A 15,139-nucleotide genomic window follows, 5' to 3' on the forward strand; every position below is an offset into this window, starting at 1 on the left:
GTAGATGGGTTGCTTCTGCGCACAGAACGCGTTGTAGTACCTGCAAAGCTAAGGGATACATTCATCCAGTTAGCTCATGAGTCACACCCGGGAATTGTGAAGACTAAGCAGCGCATCAGGGAGAAGTACTGGTGGCCTTGCCTTGACAAGCATGTGGAGGCCGCCGTCCGGAGTTGCAGCACCTGTCAAGCCTCGGACAAGAGTGTCAAGAACTGGCAAGCCCCACTACAGCCTGTCCCGCTTCCCGACAGGCCTTGGGACAAAATATCAATAGACATCATGGGCCCCTTTGAACGTGCACCGGCCGACTGTCGATTTGTCATCGTGGTAGTGGACTACTTCTCTAGATGGCCAGAGATTGCGTTCTGCAGTGACATCACTTCTCGCACGGTGATCAACTTTCTGCTTGCTGTCTTTGCGCGAGACGGTTACCCGACTGAACTAGTCTCAGATCACGGCCGACAGTTCACGTCGAGTGAATTCGAGTACTTCCTTGCAGACAGGGGCATCAAGCATTTCTTCTCGGCAGTTTACCACCCTCAAGCCAATGGCTTAGTGGAAAGATTCAACAGGGTCTTGAAATCGTATATACAACTAGCTCTCCTAGAGCAGCGACCAATCAAGACCACAGTTACAGAGTACCTGGGTATTTATTGAGCCACACCCCACAGCGCCACTGGCATCTTTCCAGCAGTGTCGCTTCATGGCCGCCACATGAGGACATCATTAGATGTTGTTGGCCAGCCATCAGCGGATTTCGGCACCCATCCCGCACGTGAACTGCGTAGACTTCGGCGTCGTGTCTGCGAATACCAACAAAGAAATAAGGCGTATGCAGACAAGCGAAGAGCAGCCTGGGAGCCCAAATTTAAAGTGGGGGGCTACGTGCGGGTGAAACGCCCGGTACCTGGAATAAAAGGCACCCCTAGTTTTGGGGCTCCACTCGAAATACTGAGGCGGGTAGGACGATGGTCATTCCACTTGGAGGACGGCCGTACCTGGAATGCCTCTCAACTGTCGGCTGTACCCCATGAAGCTGTTCACGAAGAAACGGGGGGCAAGACAAGAACCGCTGTGGGCGGACATGGAGACAGACGGGTCGGCAGGAAACGCCACAGCACGAAAACCGTCCTCGAAGGCAAAGAGCCGCTCGACCCAAAACATCCCAATACAGGAAGCTGCACAGTCTCCGGGGGGGGGGGGGGGGGGGGGGGGTCAGCACTGCCTCCTCATACGCCAAGCCCACCACGGCCTCCACCAACGGGGAACACGACCATAGGACTGGGTTCTGATCGTGCCGACGAACCAGAGGTCGTCCATCAGCCAGAAGAGCAGCCGGTGCCCCTCTGTCGCTCTACACGGGAGCGAAGACCACCAGAGAGACTCGGGGACTATGTGCAGTGACTTGTTTACAGTGGAGACTTATTATAGTTTTCTGTCACGGGTAGTGACTGTTTCTTTTCTATGCACATAATCTGTTTTCTATTATCAAGGGAGGGGGTAGATGTAGTGTTGTGCGTTTACACCAGATGGCCTTCCGAGTTATTGGACTCGCGACAGATGGCGCCACTGCGCTCGTGTGTATATAAACAATACTCGCTGATTAAACTGGGTTATTGTCATGGATCGTACTGTGGTGTAGCGTGGTTACTTTCACGTGTCGCCGTGCCGGCTACACGACATGCAATATAATGCCTGCACTCACATCTGTGCTTTTAAGAGCACAGACTTCAGGTTTATCAAAATCAGGTGCATGCCATGGTGCCATGATGCGCATATCATAATTTCTGCCAGGTAAAACAGTGCTTCATTGTAGCTCGTTAAGTCATATATGAGTACATATTTATTGTTTATTACATTGTTTTAAACAAGGATAGCCAACATTGCAAGCACACTCAACATTGCTTCAATACGATGCCTGATTAGTCTTTTATGGAGCATTTAGAACCACTAGCGTGACTATGTCCACCACCTGGAATTCCAAAGTTCAAATGCAGCCGCAACTGATTATTTTTGTATCTTTTCTTTGAAAATTTTCACTCGTTGTGAAGCTGCTATTATTATTGGCAACAGATGTACTGTTGTACTGTCTCCGTATTGCTTACTAAGAGATTTCCACACTGCATTTTTGCTGTTCCTGAGTTAACATAGGCAGTGAATTACATGTGGGTTATACCCGCATCCCACATACAGTAGTGTGCAGGTATGCACACACGTGACTGATGAAAAAGGTTTGACATCGTGTTAGACAAGCATGTCACATTATTCACGTCACGGGGTTATGACACAGCAGTTACAATGTCACACTCACTATTTATTCTCTTGCAGGTGCTGTGCCTATTGTTCTTAGACCATCTGTCAACTCTCATGCCAGCGCCACTATGACTGTTCATGCCACAAGCACCTTGGTGACCTGATGTTGCAGGAATTTGTGTCACCGCAACACCAGCAAATTATCAAGCGCCATCATTTTCACTGCATCCTCTACTGCCAATTCTGGACGAATCAGCATTCAGTCCAGCAGCATGGAACAGTGACAGGTGATCAAGCAGCTCATAAGCACACCCATATCTTCGTTGCATGAGGGTATAGCACTACTGTCAAGATTTCATACTCATTGTTAATGTTCTTCTACATTAGTGAGTGTGAAACAAACCTATACCATGTAGATGATGTTTACTTTGTTGTCATTATCCAGTTTAAAATTTGCTTTCAACATCGCACATTAAAAACATAGCCTTCGAAAGGTGACTTTCAAGACCCGCAGTTGTAATTTCTGGTTTGAATTTTACACTGGCAACCTCCAGCTGTAGTGAGTGCAAACATTTAGTGCTGGCAACCTAGCAAGAATATTGTAAACATTGCTGGCACATTGTTACTGTGTTTCACAGCATACCAAGTTAGTCAGCTAGAGCACAAAAAGGCAAAACAGCACCCACTAGGGCATCCGAATTTGCGTTCGTAATTTTACATTACTTCAGTGGAATGAGTGGCGGTGCCATGAAGGTGTTTGTTTAAATAGTCAGCAACTAAACCTTGATTTTGAGAATGCATGATCAGGCCACATTTCAAATAGTAAGATCAGATCCATCATTGCCAACTTGTATAACAATTAAGAAGTTTATTATGTGATGAGTAGAAGCTTTCGTGTTGCAAGGCAAGGCCTCCAGCTAAGAGTTCATAATATTATTTTCAAATATGAGTGCGGCTTTCGTAAGTCTTTTCATGTGACACTAGACTTGCTGGCCTTTTTGTCTGTATACATTTGTTACTTGACATGAGCTCTCAGGTTGATGCATTGTTTCCATATTTTTCTACACCTCTTGATAGGGTTTATCACCACATATTTTACTAACACAGCAAAACATTCCTCCGAAGTTCACTTGAGTTAAAGACTTTCTTTTTTTGCAGACCTCCGTTTACATCTGTTAACAATGACAACTTTTCTTCTGCTTATGTGACATCTGCTGTATTCCAAGGAAGTGTGCTCAGTGGAGGCCTGTAGCTAGAGGGGTGCCTCAGGAGTTTGTGCCCCACCCCCCCAAATTTGCATGTTGGGGGTTGTCCTACTGATCACAAGTAATGAAGAAAGTAATTTTTCATGGCCATCAACATGTGCCCCCCGGCCATCCGAAAAACATTCCTGGCTACAGGGCTGTCTCTTTATGATCTCATTATTTCTTCCTGCTCGTTATTCATCATTTGTTTTTACCTCGCATTGTCTGCATGTGTATGAAATACAGGGTGTTTCAAGAAATGTGTCCAATATTCTTTAAAAATTAGAGAAAGGATGTACTTGCGTGCTAGTTGCAGCATTGCATTTCCTGTGACAAAAGGAATCTTCAGATAGGCACAAAAATTAATTCTGGTAGTAATTATAGCGAATAAGACAATTACTTTTTTTACCAGTGGTAGTAGCTGGTCAAGTCTAATGGGCAAATTGAAGTCCTTTCTACGAAATGTCTATAGCCACTTTGAAATTTTTGAAAAGCAGCTACTGATAATCACCGTAGAGTGATGCAATCTATTTAATTTAGCTGTCGAAACGAAAACCGATGCACCAGACAGAACATCTACAATTCATTTCGACAACGCCCTCAATGACGACACTGGTTTTCTAGCCGTTATCAAACGTCAGTTTAGACACTTTGCTTTGTGCCCGCTTTTCCCCCCAATGCAAGAGAAAGAGTCGAACGCATTGTCGCAGGCATTGTCGAAGTGAATGGTAGATGCGCTGTTTGGTGCATCGGTTTTGGTTTCACCAGCTAAATTGAGCATAATGCATTGCTCTGCAGTGATTACCAGTGGCCGCTTTTCCTAAATTTTAAACTGGCTATGGACTATTTGTAGGAAGAGATTAAATTCGCCCATTCGACCCGACAGGCTATTACCACTGGTTGAATGGATAATTGTGTTAATTTCTATAATTACTGCCATAAATAATGTTTGTACCTATCTGAAGATTCCTTCTGCCTCAGGAAGTCAATGCCGCATTTAGCACGCAAATGCCTCTTTCCTCTTATTTTTAAAAATATTTGACCCATTTCTTGAACAATCTGTTGATATTATCTCCGATGAGTCATTCCATGCCAAATCATCCAACGTTTTTCCGACTATAACAAATATGACTGATAAAGCTTCCACATATTTCTCGAAGTGCGAAAATCGTCCTGGTCATTTATTTTTGTTGCCAAAAATTTTCCTCTCTGTTTATGAGAGCCTATTGTTTGGTGCCAAGTAAGGTAAAAGGTGTCAAATAACAATTTTTTTCAAAAGAAGTTTTTGGAATGCATTCGATAAAAGACATTTCTAACAAGGTAATCAAGTTATATAACTTTAAAATAATGACCTAACAATGTATATAAATTCTTTGAGGGCTTTTCACACGAGCAATAATAAATAAAGTTGCCACATTTGGGATTTTTTCCGGGAACATGGTAAGTTCCAAGGACACAAATAAAATATATGCTGGTGGCCTGTCAACATGCTAAAAAAAGATAATTTAGGCACTGACGTTATAGCAAATATTCTGAAAAAATTGTGAGTGTCACAATTGTTTGGGAAAATCTCGGTATTCAGCATCAAAAACTTGCCTTGGTGGTCGTACTATAAATATGCACAAAATTTTATTTTAAAGCTATATGGGCAAGCTAATTATAGGTGGAATTAATGGATAGTACTATTTTTGAATTCGCAAAATATTTTTTTTGAAATATATATCTGCACCAGCTTTTCACCTACGTAACTCAAGTTACATGACACACTCGCAAGGACATTCTTCAGCAGAATCACACTGACCTGGAATACAGAGAGCGAATTTGGTGCTCTCTACAGAGTAATTGAAATGGGAGTATGGTTATCATCTGCATTCCATTGCCAATGGAGGGGTGATACATAGACTGGGTTCAGTGTGGTGACTTCCGGGTGAGCCATGCAGCTTTATAGATATGAAGTCAGACATCCTGTTTTCCTGGGGAGTTCTGCAAATGCAGCAGGTATGTTTTATACACCTAATAAAAATATTTAGTCATTATCAGTACATATGTCTTATAGCATGCTAGTGGCATTGATGCAGTACACTGATAAACGCTATCGTAAAAGAGCCGTTTCTTATTTTTCTGGCTTTCAGGAGAGCACCCTGCTCCCTGAGATCCCAAGCCTTTCGTATGAATACAGAAGCGAAAAAAGTAATTCATTAAAAACTGGTAGCCAAGGCGATAGTCTCGTTGATGTTGTGCATATAGGGATAATTGTATGCTGTATACTTTTTAACGGCTTGATGGCTCATCTGGAAGTCATCACCAGTGGCGTAGCCAGAAAGGCAAAAGGAGCTGCTTAACCCCCCCCCCCCCCCCCCCAGCACAGTCAAGGTATTTTTTATCCTAAAGCCGTGGGTTCACCTTCTTCTGTGACCCGTCTGTGACCGCGTAGTTTATCGATTACTCAGCAGGAGGCGCTAGTGTGAGTGACAGACAGACAGACGGATTCACGTTTACCAATAAAACCCTCTGTAGCTTCCCCCCACACATCATTCACTTCGTAAATGTGCTGTGATTTTCTTAGTTCCGGATGTGCATACCTACATGCACATACAAGAATGTACATAAAGTAAGACTGAAGTCGCTTTCCCCTCACACATTATCCCTACGCGAAAAATATCTTTTTGCTACGCTACTGGTCTCCACACTCTAGCGACATTCATTGTAGCGCTTCTCTGTTGGCAATGGAATGCAGATGATAGCTCCATTCCAGTTTCAATTGCCCTACATCAAGCTTGCTGTGTGTACCCCAGGTCTGTGGAAGTCTTTTAAAAATTCCCCTTGCGAGTGCTTCATGCCACTTGAGTTAATTAGGGGTAAAGCTGGAGGATACATAATTTCACAAAAATACTTCTCGAGTTTAAAAATAATACCCTTTATAACTTCACCTATATGGAGGTAGTACATAGAGCTTCAAAATGAAATGTTGTGCATATGTTTTGACCGACCACCAAGGCCAGCTTTTTGATGCTGAATACAGAGCTTTTCCCAAAAAAGTGAAATTCACAATTTTTTAGACTATCTGCTAAACTTCAGTGCATAAATTATTTTTAATTTGTCGCATGTCAAAAAGGTCACCAACACATATTTTATTTGTGTCCTTGGAATGTTCCCTGTTACCAGAAAAAAATCCCAGACCTGGCAACATTGTTCAATGTTGCTCGTGGGAAAAGCTCTCGAAGAATTGATATACATAATTAAGTCATTATTTTTAGTTAGATCACTACATTATCTTGCTAGAAATGCCATTTATTCAGTGCATTCCAAAACGACTTTTGAAAAAAATTGTCGTTTGACGACTTTTAGCTCAGTCGGCGTTATACTACAGACTCTCCTAACTAGGGAGCAAAACTTTTGGCAATAGAATCAAATGACCAGGACGAGTTTCCAACTTCGAGAAACGTGAAAAATTTTTACGCCCTATTTGTGATGGTAAAAAAAAAATCTGGGTGATTTTGCATGGCATAACCCTAATCGTTGTATTGTTTATTACGTTGAATTACTCCTTTGCTCTTTTTACCTCAACTAATATTGTTAGCCAATAATGTGGTGTCATTATGAAGTTTTTTGTGGTTTCAGCCATTTCATTCTGCATATGTATTTTTATTTATTATGTGTGATCATTTATTTTTGTGCTGAAAGCCAGTGCCTTGAACAAGACCTATGAGGAGCGTTGAAATGAATAAATTAATTGTGCTCTCAGTGTTTTTTACTAGGTTCTCGCTTGGTGTGGTTGTGCTGACAAAATGCTTTTCCTCTTTTTCAGAAAAGAAGTCTGCACAATACTGTTACAATAGGAAAACAACACAGGTGCTTTGGGTATCTGGAAGTGATGATATTCCTTCTTCATATATTAAATTCCACATACTAAGCCGCCAAAATAAATAAATATTTGTGAAGTTTTGTTCACACAATTTGTTGCATGTCTGCGCGATATTTCGTTTTATGATAATCGGAAAATAAAATTCGATTTCAGTGAATAGGAAACTTGTCCTTGTTTGTTTTTTACCATTTGAATTCACTCTATAAATTTTTTAGCATGTGCAGGTGCCGTCAGAAGTTCCCAGGTGACGCTGCCACAGGATTAGTTGGAATAGTGGCCAGGGAAATTTTGAATGACCTTGTACTTTCAGAAGAAAGATCTGCTGATTACGTATGTCTCATGTTGAATCTAATAGAAACACGTTTGTTATTTACGGACATGTAGCAATAGTATTATGAATAATGTGTGAGAAATGACCCTACGGAGCAGGTGTTGTTCCGTAGCAGCCGTTGCTTAATTCTTTCATTGCGGAGATCTCCGTGAAAGTTGAACGGGCTGCACGTTCTATGTGTTCTACGTGTTTTCTGGTGTACTATTTTATTTTTATGGAAGTGGTTGGCAGCATGTTACCTACAACTTTTTATGTGATCAAGGGAAAATATTTTTTGCAGTGTAAGGCAAGTTCGCTGGCAGGTCATAAGCACAAGCTCAGTGGTAGAATACCAGGCTGGCACCCAGTAGACCCGGGTTCGAGCCCCACTGTGTTATTCATGCTAATTTTTGAATGGAAATCATCATTAGCAAACTTCGGTGACATTGAGCGTATCCATATATCTATATTTCTAGCCGCTTACGTTAGGGTGTTCCCGTAGTCACCCCCTTTACTTGGCGTGAATAAAAAATAGCATGGGAGGGTATACGAATAGGACGTGCTGATCAAGATATGAATAATGTCATAATCCCATCGTGTACATCGTCGAACACTTCCCGCCAGACGGTGTGCCGCTGGTGTGCGGGTATGTTTCACAGGTGATTGACACTTAGTATCTACCCAGGAACGATGAGAACACACACGGGTAATTTTAACGCACGAGGGTTAGAAATACCCGACATCGGTAGCGTCGACCCTACGAATGCAAAAAAATAGATGTCGGGGTCGCGGCTGGACGACCCCAAGCATTCTGCTTGGCAATGAAGCATTTTACCACAGATCTACGCCAGCTGTCGGAGCTACTTTTCAAATAGACGCTAATCTTCGTGAAACGTCAATAGTGGTTGCAATGGTGTCTACCCAATTTTATAGACATTACATATGTACTGCTTTGATACTGCCGTCACACCGGGTTAACGTCAATTGTGGTTAGTTGCCATGCGCTGAAGTTGATTTATGAGCAGTGTCCAGGGTCAGCATCCTCGCGAGCATGAGCGCTTCATATCAGCTTCTTGTGTTGCTAATACGCATGTCCCAGTTGGCATCGTTGCGCAAGTAAAAGTAACTGGTTCTATGAACATCTGCAACTCTTCAACATATTTCTGTGCGTGCAACATTTGTATACATATATTTAGCGTCATTTGATGACGTGTCGCTCAAAAAAAATTGCAACAAGGTCGCCTTCCCTCCAGAAGCTTCGCATAACGTCGATTCCCTGGTACGTGGGATCTGCCGATTTTTTTTTTCTAATTTCGCGCGATTTGGTTACGGACACCAGCGGTGGCAGCGGACAACTGCGTGTGATGCGAGTTATGATTCCATAACAGCTTTCGCTGCAAATGTTAACAGAAGTTATTCTTAAATTGAGATTTTCTGAACAACAGCAAAAATGTAGTTGTTAATGATGAATCGATGGGGTTCTACATCCCGAACCACAATATGATTACGAGAGACGCCGTAGTGTGGCGCTACAGAAATTTTACCACTTTGGTTCTTTAACATGCCCCTAAAGCAAAGTGTACGGGCCTCAAGAATTTTCACCTACGTTAAGCATACGACAAGGATTTGATGCCGCTACCTGCGGTTCAGCAATAGAGCACCATAACCTCCGGACTACCCTGGCGGGTAATAAGAAATACGGTTTCGGTAAAATCAGTATGTGCTACTTATCGTACAGCTGTAAGAAAGCAACTTCAACTGCATAAGACATATTGTGGAAAACCACTTTCACAGCATGCCAGAGTGATTCCGTTCTCTCCCGTTGCCTACTCCTTGCTTTTCAGTGGCACCTTTCACTTGCAGATGTGGTTCACGGATACTAAAGGTGTGAACGGCAATGCAACAGCCCAAACTTGCATATGGAAACTCTAGCAAATTTTGGTCAACAAATGGGGCATAAAATATGACATTTTATGCACAGGATGATCTTCAAGTTAAATGAAAAAGATAATCAACAGTATTCCGCTATTTATTGTGTCTTTTTGCTGCTAGAGAAACTGCTTGCACGAAGTTTCTTTCATTTATGGTGAAAAATCATAGCTGCTATGTATATTGCTCGTAGTTTTACGCGATAACATGCCTATTCATGTTTCTTCATTCTGTGCATTTCTTGTCGTGAGTCGTGTCACTAGTTGCAAAATTGTCTATATATATATATATATATATATATATATATATATATATATATATATATATATATATATATATATATAGAGAGAGAGAGAGAGAGAGAGAGAGAGAGAGAGAGAGAGAATTTGTCGTATATTGTTTCAGCTTCATGTTCCTTATTTTTGCGCTGTTTACCATAGTGCTAAACAATAAAGCTTTTGCTCACTACAGCTACCCACACTGCATTTGATTGATATTGATATGTGGGGTTTAATGTCCCAAAACCACCAAATGATTATTAGAGACGCTGTAGTGCAAGGCTCCGGTAATTCTGACCACGTGGGGTTCTTTAACGTGCACCCAAATCTGAGCACACGGGCTTACAGCATTTCCGCCTCTATCGAAAACGCAGCCGCCGCAGCCGGGATTCGATCCCGTGACCAGTGGCCCAGCAGCCGAGTACCTTAGCCATTATAGACCACCGTGGCGGGGCCACACTGCATTTCCAATTACACTGCTGTAGGTTTACGACTGCGATCTTTTGATTTACCAGCCAAAGTTGCATGATGAGTATTTCAGTTGGCCTTTCTAAGGCTGTCATTGGCCTGCCTGTTTGCCTGTGTTGGACCTTCATCACTAGACAGAACTTCAGAGAGCCTTTAGCCGTTAGGGCAAAGTAAAGATATGTATAAATATGTTCTATACTCGCATGCGCGCCAAGTTAGGCGTATGAACGCAGTCACGCAGTCACGACTATGTATGTGTGTGTGTGTTCTTGTGTGTGTGCGTGTGTTTAGATGTTGGCGGATCGTGCGAAAAATCAATAGAAATGTTATCCTCTGGCACATGTACTAAGAGTCACCCTGTATAATATGCTTTAACGTGGCCTATCAAGCCTTGGAACTGTGTCTGTTTTTTCAATAAAGACGAATCACTGCCTATTGAATATTATTGTAGTGATCGACTACGGCAATATCTGTTCCGGAGGGTGCATGTATGACCACCACTTAAGCATTAATCCCGTCGCCGAGCCACTTAAAACACTCGCGGCTGAGATTCCTGCCCAAAATCTCACTGAGTGCCAAAACCTTGACAAACACCACGACACGTTTTTCTGTATGCAGACATTGTTCATTGTAAAAGCGCCCAGGCATGACATTGTGAGAGTAATATGCTTAGTTTCTAATCATGTTGGTGCAAAGTGATGAAAAAAATAAGTTTTGTAAGTATAATAGGAAAAGGGGGTGTTGGAAGAAAAAATTTGGGGGGGGGGGTGGGATTCGAACCACACCCGCTTCGATACGCCACTGTGGTAAAGGGTATTGGCTTCGGTTGTTTCGGCAGTGAGAGGTAATTATGTGGAAGGTGAGTAAAGCGTCATTAAGCTGTACGTCTGGGCCCAGGTCTCCGACGGCCGATTGATCATCACGGCGGGTTAGTTCTCGCGCTCGATCATGTGCCGTTTCATTGAGGTTTGGTTGCTGTGGGTGGACATCTTTGCCCATGTGGCTAGGTAACCAAGAGAGGTAGTATACAAGCTCATTCATTTGCGTGTTGGTAAAATGTGGGCTGCTTCTCGAGCGATGTTACCGGTTTCGTAAGCCCGCATGGCGGTGCGACAGTCTGTGAAGACATTAGAGTGAGAGGGGTTGATCTTCGCTAAAGATGTATACAACCTGCTCGGCTATAGCGCTCTTTGCTAGCCTAACTGAGGCGGCTCAGCATAGGGCTTCGTCACCATCTACTACCGCGAGTGCGAAAGTGGAGGAGTTACCGTATTGCTCCGCATCGACAAATACGGTAGAGTTGTGATTCTCGGCAGTACAGTTGAGGATCGCGCGAGCGCGGGCCAGGCATCTGCCTTTGTTGTGTTGTGGGTGAACATTTCGTAGAAATGGGGTTACTATGTAGGTAGCGTGGACAGCTATGGATGTTCAAGGTAGGGATGTGGGGACACGCCGACCTCGCTTAGAAGTCGGCGGCTTGCCTTAGAGGAGGAGAGGCGGATCACTTGGGCTGTGGTCTAGGCCTCAATAAGTTCATCGATGTCGTTGTGCATGCCTAGTTGTTCGAGACAGGAAGTACTCATGTTTTGAGGTACACCAAGGACTTGCTTCACACTTTTGAGCATGAATGTGCTTAGTTTTGGTTTTTCCACATTCGTCCAGTTGTGGGCAGAGACGGCGTAAATGATGTGGCTCGCCAGGAACGCGTGGTATATGCGAAAAAGATTGGCCTTTCCAAGGCCTCGTCTGCGACCCGAGACGCACTCAATGAGTCGGAGCATGTTTCCCGTTTTAGCTTCAGCCGGTAGCCTCGACTAGAGCGAGAAGCGTATGTTGCACGTGAGATAGTTGTTGCCTGTCTTTCGCGTGTAGCGCGATGGGTAGCTCATATAAGGGCGTTAAATTATGAAGGCCTTGGTGAGATTGCGTGGGGGCGTGGGGGACTCGGAGACTCGCTCGCTAGATTCCGTGCCCACTGGTTGTGCCCCCGCGATCTCCGACAACAACGTAGCTCTGGCCGACCGGCTCGCCCTCCGCCATCTCACGCCGTGAAGCTCTCGCTGAGTGGTTCCCCGTCCTTGGACTCCTTCGACCATGCACCCATCTTTCTCTTGGCGTATTCGGTTGGGCGTTTTCGAGCGCTCTGGAAAGTGGCTGCGCCTTCGGTTGGTAGAATTCGAGCGCTCGGACTACCTTCGGTTGGTTCTTTCAGACCGTCAAACTTTGACTCAGCGAGCACCCGACCACCCTGACTTTAAAGTGAGAGCGTGGCGCGATTTGACCGGGAGGACGGATCACGTGAGACAAGCCAGCCAATCATGTGGCTGCAGGCAGGTAAACGTGGTGAGGAGCGCGAGCGTGCATTTCGGAAGGTGGTATCGCCGGGCGTGTAATAGTTCTTGCACGTGCGTTGTTAATGGCGTTTTTGTGCGTGTTTGGGGCGAATTCACATCTACGGAGCCATAAGTGCACTATGCCAATAACGAGGCGGCTAGCGCAAGTGGACGAAACTTCAACAATGCTGTCGTTACAGCAGCTCGCAGTCAGCCTCATAACTTGCCTTAAGATAGCAGCTCAGACGAAGGCGCTCGCAGCATTTATATGCTGAGTTCAGAAGGCTTTCACTACTATCAGACATGTCAGGGTGAGAAAGAGAGAGAGAGAGAGAAAGAAAGATTATAACAAAGATCAGACATGTCAGATATGTCAGGCACTGCGCCGTGTCGCCTATAGGCAGGCAGTAATTAGGTGCCTTTTTCCTCTTCCTTACGAACCACTACAACCAGATATGTCCACTAAAGTGATCGCCACCATTTGTTGACGTGGTGCAGCAATGTTTACCTGGCAGCTTCCCGCGCTGGCTGCATGGTGGCGCTTCAAATTCTGAGTCCAATTACTCAGGGACAGAGAAAGAGTGTCTCGCAGTTATATGGGCCGTCAGCAAGTTTCGCTATACACCTCTATGGGAGACCATTTCGAGCAATCAGTTATCATCATTCATGGTGTTGGCTGGCAAATATCAAGGACCCTTCAGGAAGACTTGATAGGTGGAGCCTGCATCGGCAGAAATATGACATCACTGTGGTAACAAGTCCGGTCTCAAGCAAAATGACGCGGAGTGCCTGACTCACGACCCTGTGGAGTCTCCATCATTTGACCAAGAACAAGACATCCCATTTCTGGGAGTTCTGATTGTGTCATGGCTGGCTCATCTTCAGCGAATGGACCCGGAACTACGCCCACTTATCCAATACTTGGAGGGTCATCAAATTAAGATACCACGAGTTTTAGTCCGTGGATTGACACCCTATGTTCTCCGGAACGACGTCCTATACAAGCGCAACTTCGGCAACAGCGGTGAGACGTTTCTGCCTCTTGCACCATCATCACTGCGAGCAGAAATCTTAGAACCTTCTCATGACGACCCTGCGGCTGGCCATATGAGTAGTAGTCGCACTTTGGCCAGAATCCACCGGAAGTATTATTTGCCGAAATTAAGGGATTTGGTGCACCATTATGTCAAGTCATGCCGGGATTGTCAAAGACGCAAAATACCACCATCGAAACCAGCGGGCCTGTTGCAACCGATAGAACTACGAAAAGGCCATTTCAGCAAGTGGGAATGGATTTGTTTGGTCCATTTCCTCTCTCTTCATCGAGAAAGCACTGGATTGATGTAGCAACAGACTGTATGACTCTATATGCTGAAACATCACCTCTCTCAAAAAGAACGGTGAACGAAGTAGCCCAGTTTTTCTTCACTCAGACTGTACTGCGACATGGTGCACCACAAGTTGTTATTAAAGACAAAGTAACAGCATTTACTGCCCTTTTGATGCAGTCTGTTAAGAAGCTCACGCACACCGACCATAAAAGGACTACATCATACCATCCGCAAACAAACGGATTAACCGAAAGACTCAACAGAACTCTCGCTGACATGATCTCGATGTATGTGGACTTTTAGCACAAGACATGGGAGACATGGGGCAGTATTTTGCCTTACGCTACATTTGTGTACAATACCGCAGCACAAGAAATGGCACACTTCCCGCCATTTCCTCTTGTTTATGGTCGGACGGTCACAACGACCTTAGACGCGATGTTACCTGTCAACGATTCGAATGAGAGTGACCCGGACATCAGCGACTACATAGAAAGGGCAGAAGCGGCACGGCAATTAGCGAGATATTGTATCATTTTATAACAAGACTCCAATGCAAGTCACTATAATTTGAAGCGGAGAGACGTAAAGTATAACCCCAGAGACAAAGTGTGGGTGTGGACGCCTGTACACGCACCTGGCCTATCTTAAATCTGATGCGGCGCTATTTCGGCCCTTACAAAGTACTTCGCTGGTTAGGCACGCTAAACTACGAAGTAATTTGTGAAGAAAAAGTGTGCTCAACCCAGCAAAGGAATCGCGCAGAAGTCGTACATGTAGTACCAATAAAACCATACTACGAAAGGCACTGAACGAGACAACTGCAAAATGTGCTCAAGCATCAGATCAATACTCCTTTACAAAACTGTTCGACGTCAGCGTACGCATCGGAACGATGCGTTTCGGGAGCGGGACTGAAGCCGCATGTTTTAGGCACCTACCGAAGCCTTGCGCCGCTTCCTGCTCTTGTGCATTCTGCCACACAAATTGACAAGCCAAACGCACCAAGCTAAACGCACCATGCAACGCTGGCTGCACGTGTCACCACATCACGCGCTGGAAAAGAAGGCTGGCGTTTTTTTGAAGGAGCGGCCCGTGGCGAAACGCATAAAGAAGACATTGACGAGG

At 44.4% G+C, this 15,139-nt stretch overlaps 1 long non-coding RNA gene across 1 annotated transcript; it reads left to right on the top strand.

The window, feature by feature from the left end:
- Positions 1-1,242: 1,242 nt before the first annotated feature.
- Positions 1,243-7,458, top strand: LOC142777275 (uncharacterized). The gene is made up of 2 exons (XR_012888002.1): positions 1,243-2,540; positions 7,306-7,458. It is a non-coding gene; the product is annotated as an uncharacterized LOC142777275 (long non-coding RNA).
- Positions 7,459-15,139: the final 7,681 nt, after the last annotated feature.

This window comes from Rhipicephalus microplus, chromosome X (assembly GCF_043290135.1).
Source record: "Rhipicephalus microplus isolate Deutch F79 chromosome X, USDA_Rmic, whole genome shotgun sequence".
NCBI lineage: Eukaryota > Metazoa > Arthropoda > Arachnida > Ixodida > Ixodidae > Rhipicephalus > Rhipicephalus microplus.